Here is a 12706-nt window from a genome sequence, read left to right on the forward strand (position 1 = left end):
TGGGAAAGACCTGGAGGATGGCGCTGGAGACAGGCCACCGCGGGCAGGCCGGGTTAGGGACGGGACGTGGACAGCACAACTGTGTGCGCCGGGCCCGCGGGGACCGGAACCTTGGTCATCGAGCGGGTCCATGAAAGTGTCTGGTGCGGGTGGGTGAGTGCTCGGAGCGGAACCCCCTCCTGGGGAACCTGGGACCCGGAGGCACAGAGGGAGCAGCCGCCACCTTCCCGCGGCCCCTCCTGGCCGGCTCCGCGGCTCGGCCGGGGCGTGCTGTTTGGCTGGGACTCCTTCCCTTTGGTTTCCTTCTCCGGGGCCCGTGTCAGGGGCTCAGGGCCAAGCAGAGACTGGCCTGCAGCCCGGCCTCCGTGGCCACGCAGGGCGGGTTTGGAAAGACACGGATGGGGGCCATTTGCTGGGCACTCGCTGGGCGCCAGGCGAGTTCGTACCTTCCCAGGCCCAGCCGGAGTAGCAGCTGGCAGCCCACCCTCCGGGTTGGGGCCCAAACCACCGCTTTCAGGGAAGCCCTCCCCCCTCCCCCTCCCTCTCCCCCTCCCCCTCCTTCCCTCGCCTCCTTCTCCCCCCCACCCCCCAGAGTCTGCAGCTGCCTGCCCTGCCTGCGTGTCCTGACTTCTGGACTGGAGGCCCTGATTAGCTGCCACCTCTCCATGCCACTGGGCTGGTCCCCAGCAGCCTTTGTGCCCTCTCCTCGCTCTCTGGCCGCGTCTCCGTCTGGTGGGAGGTGGGTGGGCGCACAGCCTTTGGACCTGCCTCTGGGGCAGAAGCCTCTGCCCTGCCCGTTGGTTGGCTGAACCTCATAGAATTCGTGGACAGGGCTCCTGGCGGGAGCGTTCCTCTCAGAAGGTTGGGGGTGGACACAGTGTTGGAAGAACTAGGAACCGCCTCCCAGCAGCGGGGCGCTGAGCCCCAGCCCCACGCCTGGTTCCGTGCAGAGTCTGGACATGCCGCCCATCCCCGCGTGGACGTCCTGTGCCGAAACCCAGGCTTCTGTGGGGAATGGCCAGGTGGCTCTCATGTGGGCCTGCCCACTTGGAGGCGCGTCGGCCATGAGACTGGCTGGAGGACTGGCGACGTGACCGTTCCCACCAAGCGTGGCGGGGTTGGCCCTGTCGCTCCGCGCCCCGTGCCTGTTGGGCTCACTCAGAGCAGAAAACAGAAGCAGAACTAACTCCCGTGAGTCACTTATTATTCCCACCAATTCTGCCCACGTGAAAGCCCAGGTCAGGTTTTCTAGCTGGCGCACAGGAGGGTGAGAGCAGTTCCACGGGGAAGCCCTCAGACAGCGATGCCAAGCTGTTTGCCTCTGCGAATGCGTGGCGGACACTCAGGAAGGCCTCTCCCCTAACGAGCGCCTGGGCTCCTGCACTCGGTGTCACGCTGCCGACAAGCCCAGCCGTCTCTGGCTGCACTGCTGCTCCCGCGGCGGCCCCGGGACTGCGCGGCCGCACAGGTGGGGCCACCCTGGGGCACCGTGGCCTTGCTCTGAGCCACTCACGAGGTTCTCGATGCTGGCCCTGCGGACTCCTTCCCTTCGGTTTCCTTCGGCCTGCGGCACAGCTTTCTGTTTGCAGCTCAGCTCAGCCTTCACTGGATCTCAGCCGTGGCGTCCTGGCTGCCGGGGACACAGCTCCCGCTACTGTGGGGAGCGTGTCAGCCCCGGTGCCTCTCGCTGTGGCAGACCCTTGGCCTAGATCCATCTGGACACTCATGTCTGTGCCACAAGCCCCTCCAGGGACCCAGGTGCTGGGCGTCACGCAGCCACTCCAGTGCCGTCCTGGAGGCTCACACCTGGGGGACCGTTGTCCCCGGGCAGCTGGGACCCTGGAGCTCTGGGATGATATGGAGACTCTGAGCCCTCGGTCATCCTCCTGGCATTTCTGGCTGGGACCCAGAGGCTGAGCCGTGTGGGCCGGCAGTCCCCCATTGAATGTACATTAAATACGTGCACCACGTGGGTGGAATATACATTCTCTCCAAAGTGTGAGAAGCACTGGGAGCCCAGGGCTCACGTTGGGTGGGGTGTGTGACAGCCATTGGAAGGTGTGTTCCTGAGAAAATGCAGCTCCGAGGGCTCAGCCGGAGGCCGTGGTCCGGTCCCGTCGGGCACTGTCGGGGCAGGACGGCGCCCTCGCCTCGCACTGCGGTGTGAGACAGGGAGGGAGCTGGATGGCGGCCTGAAGCCATGGTTCCTCCCGGGTTCTGTCTCCCACACATTTGCCAGGAAATGAGACGGGACACGTGCTGGACAGCATCAGCTCCTGCTCCTGCCCGTCTCAGGACGGACGCCGAGGCAGGCTCAGGGCTGGGGGTCAGGACCGGGAGGGACACAGACACAAAGGCAGCCTCCCTGGACGGAGGCAGACACCTGACAGCGGGCTTCATGCCTGGCCCAGGAGACGGCTTTGTTCTACAGCGGCACATGGTGGCCGCAGTGTTTTGGGGAGGCGATCAGTTTTGCCCTCCAGCTCTGACGCCCGCGGGAGCTGAGCGCCGCCCTGAGCAGTGTCGCTGCAGAGAGAGTGTTGTCCTTACCTGCCACGCAGCCACCGAGTCCGGCCAGACGGCACGTGCATGGCACCAAGGTGGCGTGGACGCTCTGTGCCAGCGAGCCATCTGGGGAAGTCGCGGGGGCCCGTCGCGTGCCGCCCCCAGCCTGCCTCCGGCCTCACTGACGCCCCTGGGCTCGCACTGCCTAGAGGCTTCTTTGGGTCGTGGCCTCCCTTCCTCCTGGTGGGTGAGTCCTTCCCTTTCCTTGGGGACTGTCTGCCTCTCCCATCACCTGGAGCAACGACAGACCCTCAGCCCCTCTTCCCTCCAGCGGGGAGCCTCATGGAACCAGCGAGCCCACGAGGCCCACCGCACATAGAGCCCATGGTCCCAGGCGTGTGGCCGTGTCCACCGCGCGATTCACGTGCGCCCCAGCCCAGCCCCCACGCCCACGCCCGCGACTGCTGGTCTCGGAGCGTGTAGTTTATGGGGCTGCAAAGTAGCTGCATTGACATGCAGTTTAAATGCTGCCTCCTAACCCGTCAGCCTCCCGTCCTCTCGCTCGCGACCGCACTCTGTTCTCTGCTGGGCTGTAGTCAGAAGACGCTGCTGCCCGTGGCGGGAGGGCAGGACCCTGCGGGCTCTGCAGCGGGCGGCGTCGGGCGGTGCACGGTCACACCCTCAGAGGAGCAGCTGCACACAGGCTGTTTCCACCGAGCCACTCAGCGGGCAGAGATCCATAGTGTGTGTGTGCATCGTGTGCGCATACATGTGCATGTTTGGGTGTGCCCATGCGAGTGTGGTGTGTGTGCACTGTGCACATATGTGTGTGTTCACGTGTGCACACATCTTTTCCTCTTCGCCACCTGGCGCGTTGCTGGCGTGCGGAAGGTCAGTGGCTGCTGGCTGCCGCATGTGTGCAGCCTCCGCTCCTTTGGAAAGTGGGCATGTGTTTAGGGGAAGAGACGAGTGAGGCCTGAGGGATGGAGCCGGGAAGCGAGGCTTCGGGGTGCCTGCGAAGGTGGTCCCAACAGGTATCGTGTCACGCTGGGTGCCGTGGCCGCTGCAGCGGCGTCCGGCTCAGTCCCTGGTCGCAGTGTGTTTGTGCTAATACAGCCAGCACCATGCAAGTGGGTAAAAATGGAACAAGATTGAGTCGTATGAAAAAATTAGCTTCCAGTCATGGTAGAAGGTGATTGACACGGTGAGGAGCTGGGGGCGGGGTGAGATTGCTTGCTCGCGGTCCCCGTGGGCGGGTGGTGGTGTGAGCGCGGAAGGGCCCGGGTGGAAAAGGCGTGGTTCTGACCGCCAGCCCTGTGTGGCGGACGGCCCCGCAGCACAGCCCGCTTGAGGCCCTGAGACCGAGGCGGCGGCAGCGGAGGGAGCAGAGTCTGTGCACCTGCCGACCACAGACTCCGCTCCCCTTCCCGCTCGGGTGGCAGGGGCGGCCGGGGCGCTCACAGCAGGAGTCCCAGTGGCCCCGGGGGCTCGGAACCAGGCGCCCCGGCCCGTGTTCACATCCCTCCTCCCAGCCCCAGCCTGGCCCGCGTCTCCATGCTCCCAAACCTCCTCCAGCCCGCTGGGAGCTGCTAGGGTCCCCGTGAGAGGGTGACACCGTCGGCCACGGTCCGGCTGCCAGGTGGGCATCCCCACAGTTACTGCTGAGGTGGGTCCCGCACTGACTTCAGACCTTCCTGCCTTTGTCCTCACGTGTGCGTGCGTGTATGTGTGGGCGTGCGTGCGCATGTGTGTGAGTGCGCGTGCACACGTGGGTGTGTGCATGTGCATGTGTGCATGTGTACATGTCTGACAGACACTGTCATCGGGGAGGAACAGAGCTGGGGAAGGGCCGTGCACAGGCTGCCGTTAACCCACAGTATTGTCATGTCTCTGCCTTTCCTGGCAGAGGCACCTCGGGGGGCATCTCCCAATCTGCGGGGTCCAGGGTGCTGAGGGCGGGAACTAGGTTTGTGGGGGCAGCACACGGGCCTGCTTCTCATCTGTGGGGCCCCTTCACCCAGAGCCCACACTCCAGGGATGTCTGCGGAGGCCCCCAAGCAGTTAGGGCCGATCTCAGAATGTGAGGCCCAGAGGCCCTGTAGGGGGAGCCGAATAGCACAGATGCCTTGTGGGTGGCAGATGCCCTGAAGCCTCGCCGGCCGTGGGGAAGCCCGGGGGAGACTGTCCCCTCCACGTTGCCCACAGCTCCGTCCCATCTGAGTGTGGATGCCTCCCGGGCCCGGGACTGGCCTCCTTCTCATGAGGCCTTTGGCTGGACTCCTCGGCCTGTCTGTGTCCCAGGGGTAAGGACAGGTTCCTGCAGCCTGGGGCACGGGCCCGCCCTCTCTGCCAGTCCAATCGCTGCAGCTGGGCCTCTGTCCTGGAGTGACCTGGCCCTCCCCTGACAGGCCCAATGCGTGGCCACAGTGACATTCCCTCCCGATGCAGCGTGTGGCCACGGCGACGCTCACTCCCGACGCAGTGCATGGCCACGGCGACGCTCACTCCCGATGCAGCGTGTGGCCACGGCGATGCTCACTCCTGATGCAGCGCGTGGCCACGGCGACGCTCACTCCCGATGCAGCGCGTGGCCACAGTGACATTCCCTCCCGATGCAGCGCGTGGCAATGGCGAAGCTCACTCACGATGCAGCGTGTGGCCACAGTGACATTCCCTCCCGATGCAGCGCGTGGCAACGGCGACGCTCACTCCCGATGCAGCGCGTGGCCACAGTGACGCTCACTCCCGATGCAGCGTGTGGCCACAGTGACATTGCCTCCCGATGCAGCATGTGGCCACAGTGACATTCCCTCCCGATGCAGCGTGTGGCCACAGGGACATTCCCTCCCAATGCAGCGTGTGGCCACAGTGACATTCCCTCTCGATGTAGCACGTGGCCACGACGACGCTCACTCCTGATGCAGTGTGTGCCACAGTGACGCTCACTCCTGATGCAGTGTGTGCCACAGTGACGCTCACTCCCGATGCAGTGTGTGGCCACAGTGACGCTCACTCCCGATGCAGCGTGTGGCCACGGTGACGCTCACTCCCGATGCAGCGTGTGGCCACGGCGACGCTCACTCCCGATGCAGCGCGTGGCCACAGTGACATTCCCTCCCGATGCAGCGTGTGGCCACAGTGACATTCCCTCCCGATGCAGCGTGTGGCCACGGCGACGCTCACTCCCGACGCAGTGCATGGCCACAGTGACATTCCCTCCCGATGCAGCGCGTGGCCACGGTGACGCTCACTCCCGATGCAGCGTGTGGCCACAGTGACATTCCCTCCCGATGCAGCGTGTGGCCACAGTGACATTCCCTCCCGATGCAGCGTGTGGCCACAGTGACATTGCCTCCCGATGCAGCGCGTGGCCACAGTGACGCTCACTCCCGATGCAGTGTGTGGCCACAGTGACGCTCACTCCCGATGCAGCACGTGGCCATGGCGATGCTCACTCCTGATGCAGTGTGTGGCCACAGTGACGCTCACTCCTGATGCAGCGTGTGGCCACGGCGACGCTCACTCCTGATGCAGTGTGTGGCCACAGTGACGCTCACTCCCGATGCAGCGTGTGGCCATGGCGACGCTCACTCCCGATGCAGCGTGTGGCCACAGTGACGCTCACTCCTGATGCAGTGTGTGGCCACAGTGACGCTCACTCCCGATGCAGCGTGTGGCCATGGCGACGCTCACTCCCGATGCAGTGTGTGGCCACAGTGACGCTCACTCCTGATGCAGTGTGTGGCCACAGTGACGCTCACTCCCGATGCAGCGTGTGGCCATGGCGACGCTCACTCCCGATGCAGCGTGTGGCCACAGTGACGCTCACTCCTGATGCAGTGTGTGGCCACAGTGACGCTCACTCCCGGTGCAGCCAGGGGCTACTCCAGGGCCAGCATGGCCTCTCCTCTTCCGGGGCCTGGGCAGGCCGTGCGAGGAGCCGGGCAGCCACGGGTTTTGTGCTGTGACATGGAAGCCATGGAGCGCTCATCGTTGTGGTGGAGGGCGGCCTGGGCCATGGGAGGGCCGTCTTCGTGACAGGCAGTGGCCTGGTGCTGAGCCCGCAGTTGGGAACCAGGGCCAGTGGATCATGGCGCCAGGGAGGAGCTGACCGAGGTGCTCCATGCCCACCTCCCCAACCATCAGGGCACCGAGCTGCTGCTCTGGGCACAGCCTGGCAAGGGTGGTGGGCCAGCACTCGGTCTGCGTGGTGCTGCCCTCCAGTGCTGAGGTGCCCACCTCTCCCTCCCACTTGCTTGCCACCCTGGGAGGCTGAACCCGACTGTGTGTGTAATTTTATATTCTTACTAAAGTGGGCCCTCCAGCTTGTCTGAGTCCAAGGCCACCAGCCCTCCATCGCGCAGACCCCGCTGCCCTGCGCTGCCCTGGGGCCCGGCTTGGCTGTGTGAGGGCACCTGGTGGCTCCAACGCCCAGGCAGCACCCGCCCCCTGTTCCCCTATCCCTCTGCCCCCCTGTCCCCCTGCCTCACAACACCGTGCTGTCAGCTCACCGTAGCCGCGGCCGTCCTTGATGCCCATCTCCCCCCCCCCCCCATTTAGTGTCATTGGTGACACCGTTCCCTGCTTTCACCCACAGCTCAGTGTGTCTATAGAAAGTGCTGTTCACCCCGAGGTGAATGGCATTGGCCGTTTAGAAGCGCTCAGCCTGCATCCGCTGAGGCCTCGGATGCGAGGGCTGTCGGTGGCCCTGGTACTGGGCAAGCCCTCGCCTTCAGGAGCCCCAAGTGGGTCACAAGAAGGTCTCTGTGGGCCTCCTGTGGGGACAGAGAGCAGGGTCGTTCTCCCTGAGGCTCTGGCCGGCTAGCGTGTCTCAGTGACAGAGACGTTCCAGGCCCCCAAGCGCTCTGAGCCCCTAAGGATGAGGCCTGTGCCAAGTAGCCAGGTGCCCGAGGGCCGGCTCCTAGGGGCCACACGCGACAACATGGAGCCCGAGGGCCGGCGCCTAGGGGCCACAAAATACCACATGGAGCCCGAGGGCCGGCTCCTGGGGGCCACACGCCACCACATGGAACCAAGGGCCGGCTCCTGGGGGCCACACGCCACCACATGGACCCAAGGGCCGGCTCCTAGGGGCCACACGCCACCACATGGACCCGAGGGCCGGCGCCTAGGGGCCACACGCCACCACATGGACCCAAGGGCCGGCTCCTAGGGGCCACACGCCACCACATGGAGCCGAGGGCTGGCTCCTGGGGGCCACACGCCACCACATGGAGCCGAGGGCCGGCGCCTAGGGGCCACACGCCACCACATGGACCCAAGGGCCGGCTCCTAGGGGCCACACGCCACCACATGGAGCCGAGGGCCGGCTCCTGGGGGCCACACGCCACCACATGGAGCCGAGGGCCGGCGCCTAGGGGCCACACGCCACCACATGGACCCAAGGGCCGGCGCCTAGGGGCCACACGCCACCACATGGACCCAAGGGCCGGCTCCTAGGGGCCACACGCCACCACATGGAGCCGAGGGCCGGCGCCTAGGGGGCCACACGCCACCACATGGAGCCGAGGGCCGGCGCCTAGGGGCCACACGCCACCACATGGACCCGAGGGCCGGCGCCTAGGGGGCCACACGCCACCACATGGAGCCGAGGGCCGGCTCCTGGGGGCCACACGCCACCACATGGACCCGAGGGCCGGCTCCTGGGGGCCACACGCCACCACATGGACCCGAGGGCCGGCGCCTAGGGGGCCACACGCCACCACATGGACCCAAGGGCCGGCTCCTAGGGGCCACACGCCACCACATGGACCCAAGGGCCGGCGCCTAGGGGGCCACACGCCACCACATGGAGCCGAGGGCCGGCTCCTGGGGGCCACACGCCACCACATGGACCCAAGGGCCGGCTCCTAGGGGCCACACGCCACCACATGGACCCAAGGGCCGGCGCCTAGGGGGCCACACGCCACCACATGGAGCCGAGGGCCGGCTCCTGGGGGCCACACGCCACCACATGGACCCGAGGGCCGGCGCCTAGGGGCCACACGCCACCACATGGACCCGAGGGCCGGCGCCTAGGGGGCCACACGCCACCACATGGACCCGAGGGCCGGCTCCTGGGGGCCACACGCCACCACATGGACCGAGGGCCGGCGCCTGGGGGCCACAAAATACCACATGGAGCCCGAGGGCCGGCGCCTAGGGGGCCACACGCCACCACATGGAGCCCGAGGGCCGGCTCCTAGGGGCCACACGCGACAACATGGAGCCCGAGGGCCGGCGCCTAGGGGCCACAAAATACCACATGGAGCCCGAGGGCCGGCTCCTGGGGGCCACACGCCACCACATGGAGCCCGAGGGCCGGCGCCTAGGGGCCACAAAATACCACATGGACCCGAGGGCCGGCGCCTAGGGGGCCACACGCCACCACATGGACCTGAGGGCCGGCTCCTGGGGGCCACACGCCACCACATGGACCCGAGGGCCGGCTCCTGGGGGCCACACGCCACCACATGGAGCCGAGGGCCGGCTCCTGGGGGCCACACGCCACCACATGGAGCCGAGGGCCGGCTCCTGGGGGCCACACGCGACAACATGGAGCCCGAGGGCCGGCGCCTAGGGGCCACAAAATACCACATGGAGCCCGAGGGCCGGCTCCTGGGGGCCACACGCCACCACATGGAGCCCGAGGGCCGGCGCCTAGGGGGCCACACGCCACCACATGGACCCGAGGGCCGGCTCCTGGGGGCCACACGCCACCACATGGACCCGAGGGCCGGCTCCTGGGGGCCACACGCCACCACATGGACCCGAGGGCCGGCTCCTGGGGGCCACACGCCACCACGTGGAGCCGAGGGCCACGCTGTCTGGGCCTCAGCTGGGATCCTGGGCGTCCAGGTCTCAGCTCAGGGACACTGGACTCAGCGCACCCAGCAGATCACTCTGCTTGGAAAAGGCCGCTGCCACTGCCTCCCCGCGTCCCGCTCACCAGAGAGGATGTCAGCTGTGGCCCTTGTGCTTCCCGTGGACAGTGTGACAGGCAGAGGACGTCGCCCGTGTGGTCTGTGCCCACGGCCGGAGGGGCGTTTGGTGATGGTGGCGGCGGGACGGGAGGCTGGGAGCTCTTGCACCCTCTACCTCGGACAAGCTCTAGTTGTCTGCATCTCACAGATGAGAGAGCGAGACAGAGGGAAGCACAGCGCTCCTCTGACCAGGGCAGGGCCGGGCTGGCTGCTCCGTCCCCTCTGAGCCGTGAGGGGCCCTCCAGGGAGAGCAGGGGGTGAGGAGACCCCTCAAACACGTGGAAAGCAAGGAAAAAACGTGAGGATGTTGGGGCAGCTATGGGACATGTGCATGAGTGTTTGCACATGTGTGTGCACGTGTGTGCACGTGTGTGTTTGGGGGCTGTCTCCTGCCAAAACCAGGCCCACATCTGCACACTTGTTTGCTGAGTGTTAATTCCTCCTGGGTCCTCTTCCCCTTTGTTGAATCTGAAATGAAAATGACTCAGCAGAAAGGAAAGCCACACCCTGATGCCCTGAGTGAGAATATGTGGCCCTAGAGCTGGCGGTTCCCCCACCAAGCCCTGGTCACCGTGGTGCATGGGGCTCCTGACCCATCTGTTACCTGGCCCTTCCCATGGCCACCCGAGGCCGCCTTCCTGCCGGGAGGCTGTTCGTGGGGGTGGAGGCCCCACTGTGGCCACGCGACCTTCCTGGAGGGCAGGCCCCTCCTCTCTGGCCTCGTCACGGGCTTGGGAGAAGGGCCCTGCGGGGGGTCGGTGACTGTTTTCAGATCTGAGGAGCCCAGCGGCCGCCATGCTGGCGCCTGCTCTGTGGGAGGAGAGGCTGGGTTAGGCACGCTCCTGCCTGCAGGTCCTGGGAGGGTTTGCTGTTCGAAGGCACCCGCCCTGTCCTTTGAGAAAGTGGAGAATTGTCCGTCGCGGGGGACTCCCTGATGGAGGGGGAGCAGAGGGAGCTTGTGTGCACTGAGTGCGATGTGAAATTTGCTGCGTGGAAGCTGGGCACCGAGGACGAGGGCCGGCCGTGGGGGTTCAGCTCTTTCCTAGTTCAGCTTCAGAGGAAAAGATGGTTCATATTCAGACTTCAGGGAGAAAGAGAGCGCTGTGCCCGGGGGCTGACTGCAGGGGTGTGGGGCTCCCCTTCTGTTAGGACAAAGGCCCCCAGGATCCACTCCCCTGCCCACCGCTCCCCGGGTTGTGTCCGAGTGGACCTGGTGCTGCTTCTGCAGATAAACGAAGTTACTCTCACAGCTATGCCTCGAAAGCTCTTCCCTGTACCTCTCCACCGTCCATCATCACCCACCTATCCACCGCCTAGCCATCTGTCTAATACCCAGCTACAGTCTGTCTGTCATCTCTCTGTTACCAGCTATAATCCATCCATCTGTCACTTTTATCTTCCTGTGTTCCTGTGATCCATCTACTATCAGTCGTCAGTCACCTCACTCGCTGTTACACGCACTCACTGCCGCCGTGAAGCACAGACACCAACTGTTTGGAGACAGACAGGTGTGGTTCCCCCAGTGCCCAAAGCCCTGCTCCCCCTGCCCTCCCCCCCCCCCCCCGCCGGCCATGTCCCAGGGGTGGGAGCTCACTAAGAGAAATCTTCCCAAGTTTTGTTATTTATAAAATATTGCACCAACAGTGCTTAAGTGTTCCCCCTCTCCACATCCTTGCCTATACGTGTTGTCTTTTATTTATATACTAGTGGCCTGGTGCATGAAATTCGTGCACATTAAAAGGGGATTAATTAGAGGAAATATTTTAATATTGCTATTTGCCCTTTCTCTATAATAGAAGTGTCAGAGATGAAAGAAAATTAGTAGAATGTATATGAAAATCTTCCTCCTGTCAGAGTCTAGGGCATGCTGTGGGACCCAGAGTCAAGTCCCTGCACACCTGCAGTGCCTCAAAATTGTGCAAGACCTAGATCCGGCCACCCCACCCCCATTGGGCGAGATCCAGACCTGGCTGTCCCCACCCTTGTCAAGCCCCGCCGGGCGGGGGCGCACAGCCTCACGTCCCCCAGCGCACCCTCAGGTGCCCCGGCCTGGCACTGGGGTGGGGGGCATGGCCTGAGGTCCCCAGTCAAGCCCTGCTAGGCGAGAGGCACGGCCTGAGGTTCCCTAGCCCGGAGCTGGGGTGAGGGGCATGGCCTGAGGTTCCCTGTCAAGCCCCACCAGGCGGGGGTAGGGGGGTGGTGTGGGCGCAGTCTCAGGTCCCTGCTGATTGCTTGTTAAGGCTTACGGGAACTTGGCCTCTCCTTGGGCACAGCCATCTTGACCATTATGGTCAATTTGCATATTCCCTCTTTATTAGATAAGATTTTTAAACAATAGCCATCCGGACAGGTCTGAGGTGGTTTCTTGTTGTGGTTTTGACTTGCATTTCCTGATGATTAGCGATGTTGAGCATCTGTTTGCCATTTCTGTGTCTTCTTTGGAGAAATGTCTGTTTAAATCCTTCGCCTCCTTTTTACTCAGGTTATTTATTTTTGTTTTTGGTGATTGAGTTGTGGAAGCTTTTCACATACTTTGGGAATTAATCTCTTATCAGATGTCGGTTTCTCCCATCTCAGAGGTTGATTTCCGTCTGCTGGGGGCCTCCCACTTGTTTGTTTTGTTGCCTGTACTTTTGCTGTGATGCCTACAAAGTCAGTGCCAGGACCCCTGCCATGAGCTGTTCCCCGCTTCCTCCGAAAGTGGCACAGTTTCCGGTTCGGTTCTGAGCGGCGTGGCCTTCCCTTGGCGTCCCCGGCTCCCTTCTGGAAGTTCACTGGGCCAGGGCCTCGAGGGAAACAGTAGGAAGACCCTAAAAAATAAAAATAGAATAAAACCACCATGTGACCTGCCATCCTTCTGCTGGGTATTTATTCAAAACAACAGAAGCGAGGGCCTCAGGGGAGCGGGATGAGTGAGCGAGGAAGGTGTATGTCCACACAGTGGAACACTGTTTCGCCTTAAAAAGAAAGGACAGTCGGCAAGGCCCAAGGGTGGACGTGAGGACCTCGGGACGTGAGCCAGGAATAGAGCGAGCACGGCACGCTGCCGCTGATGTCTCCGAGACCGCACGCTCACGGGGGGAGACTGCGAAGGGGGTTGCCAGGTGCTGAGGAGACAGCAGGAGCCTGGAGAGCTGATGTCCACGTTGTGCACATGGTCCCATCTTCGGCCGTCGGGAATCCTTCCTCGGATTCTGGGCCCTTTGACACAGCCGCTC

The 12706-nt window shown here is 64.1% G+C and overlaps 1 protein-coding gene across 1 annotated transcript in view; it reads left to right on the forward strand.

The window, feature by feature from the left end:
* DDR2 (discoidin domain receptor tyrosine kinase 2) overlaps positions 1–12706 on the forward strand; it is a 71544-nt gene that overhangs the window by 14171 nt on the left and 44667 nt on the right. The window lies entirely within an intron of this gene.

Source organism: Myotis myotis, unplaced genomic scaffold (assembly GCF_014108235.1).
Source record: "Myotis myotis isolate mMyoMyo1 unplaced genomic scaffold, mMyoMyo1.p scaffold_m19_p_18, whole genome shotgun sequence".
NCBI lineage: Eukaryota > Metazoa > Chordata > Mammalia > Chiroptera > Vespertilionidae > Myotis > Myotis myotis.